General features: G+C 42.7%; 1 pseudogene; it reads left to right on the top strand.

Moving 5' to 3' along the window:
* Window positions 1-505: 505 nt before the first annotated feature.
* On the top strand, window positions 506-1,861 carry LOC125112843 (elongation factor 1-alpha, oocyte form-like; annotated as a pseudogene).
* Window positions 1,862-2,127: the final 266 nt, after the last annotated feature.

The raw sequence follows: 2,127 nt of genomic DNA, 5'->3' as shown, positions 1-2,127 counted from the left end.
AGGAAGGGTAAGGACATGTAGAATCAGGAATTCTATTGCTAAATTGAGGTACTAAACAAGCAATTGAATATATGACTATAATTCAAAAAAGCTGGAGCTATAAATTTAGAAATCATCAGGATATATGCAGTATATAAAGCCAAATGACTAGGTGAGATCACCAATGAGCAATTCATATTTAGAATTACATAAGTGAAAGAAAAAGAAAGAGTTGGCAAAGGAGATTGAGGATAATAGATGGAAATTTAGGAAACTAAGTAGTATTTGAAGGAGAGAGATGTTAATGATAACTGAGAAAGAAAGTCAAGTCAGAACTGAATGGCAAGATGGAATGTGTTGGTGACCTTGTGAAAGGAGGCTACAGTGGAGTGATATGGACAAATTCACCTTGGCATGGGTTACAAAAAGAACAGGAGGCAGGGAAGGGGAGCATCAATAATACACAACTCCTGCTGCAGCTCTTGCTAATATCTGGATCAGCGATGACGTTAATGAACCTACCATGATGGGCAAAGAGAAGATCCATATCAATATTACCATCACCAGCCATGTGGACTCAGGCAAGTCCACCACCATTGGACATCTCATCTCTAAATGTTGGAGCATTGACAAGAGAACCATGAGAAGTTCAAGAAGGAAGCTGTAGACATGGGCAAAGGCTCCTTCAAGTGTGGCTGGGTGCTAGACAGACTGACAGCAGAGAGTGCTACGGATCACCGTGACATCTTCCTATAGAAGTTTGTGACAACCAAGTATTACATCAACATTACTGATGCCCCATGCCACAGGGATTTCATCAAGAAATGATCACTGACCCACCCCAGGTGACTGTGCCATGCTCATTGTGGCCAGCATCATGAGGATGTTTGAATTGGGCGTCTCTAAGAATAGGCAGATCTGTGGAGAACACACTACTGTGCTACATTCTGGGTGTGAAGCCACACATAGCTGTCAACAACATGGACTCCACCAAGCCCACTTATAGTACCAAATGCTTATACAAGATCACCAAGGAAATGAGAGCCTACATAAATACGATTGATTACAATTCGGCCACCATGGCCTTCATGCCTTTCTTGGGCTAGCATAATCCAGCATTCATGTGGCCTGGTTCAAGAGGTGGAAGGTCAAGAGAAAGGTAGGAAATGCCACAGGGGTGACTCTTCTAGAAGCACTGGACTCTATTCTTCTGCCCACTCAACTGGTCAACAAGACCCTGAGGCTGCCTCTGTTTAAGAGGTGTACAAAATTGGAAGCAATGGCCTTGTACCTGTGGGCCATGTGGAGACAAGCTTCCTTCAACCTAGGATGTAGGTCACTTCTGCTCCATCAACCTCACTTCAGAGGTCAAGTCCGTGCAAATGCACCAGAAGGCCCTATCAGAGGTCCTGGCTGGTGACAATGTGGGTTTTAATGTGAAGAATGAAAATGTGGCTGGGGACAGTGAGAACAACTTCCCCCATCCCCAGATAGAAACCGGCAGCTTTGCTGCATAGGTTATTGTTTTGAACCAAGAGTGGCAGATCCACACCACCTATTTCCCAATGATAGACTGCCCTACAGCCCACATCTCCTGCAAGTTTGTTTAGCTAAAGGAAATGACTGACCAGTACTCAGGCAAGAAGCTGGAGGACAATCCCAAGGTCCTGAAGTCAGGTGATGCAGTCTTTGTGAAGGTGTGCAGATGGCCCCTGGCAAGGCCATGTGTGTAGAGATATTCTCTGAATACTTACCTCTAGACCATTTTGCTGTGTGAGACATGAGACAAACAGTGGCCACTGAAGTCATCAAGGCAGTGGATAAGAAGCCATCCACTACAGGCAAGGCCACCAAGTCAGCAGTAAAGGCCAGCAAGAAATGAAGCATGGCCCCTGCAGTAGTTTCTTTAGCAATCTTCACTGTAAAAATTACCTAACATTCTATTTATTTACTAAGATTAATAAAACATAGATAGCTGTCAAAAAAAAAAAAAAGACAACTCCTTGGCATGTGGCTATCAATTTCCCCAATACAATTTATTAAAGAGACTATCCTTTCCCTCTTGAAAAATCTAGGCTATTCTGTCATAAATTAATTTAGCATGTAAATATATATATCATTTAGATTTTCTAAGAAAGTAGAACTTAA

The sequence above is a fragment of the Phacochoerus africanus genome, chromosome 1, assembly GCF_016906955.1.
Source record: "Phacochoerus africanus isolate WHEZ1 chromosome 1, ROS_Pafr_v1, whole genome shotgun sequence".
Lineage (NCBI taxonomy): Eukaryota > Metazoa > Chordata > Mammalia > Artiodactyla > Suidae > Phacochoerus > Phacochoerus africanus.
Note: the sequence above shows the minus strand (reverse complement) of the source record. Positions and strands in the feature narration are given on the sequence as shown.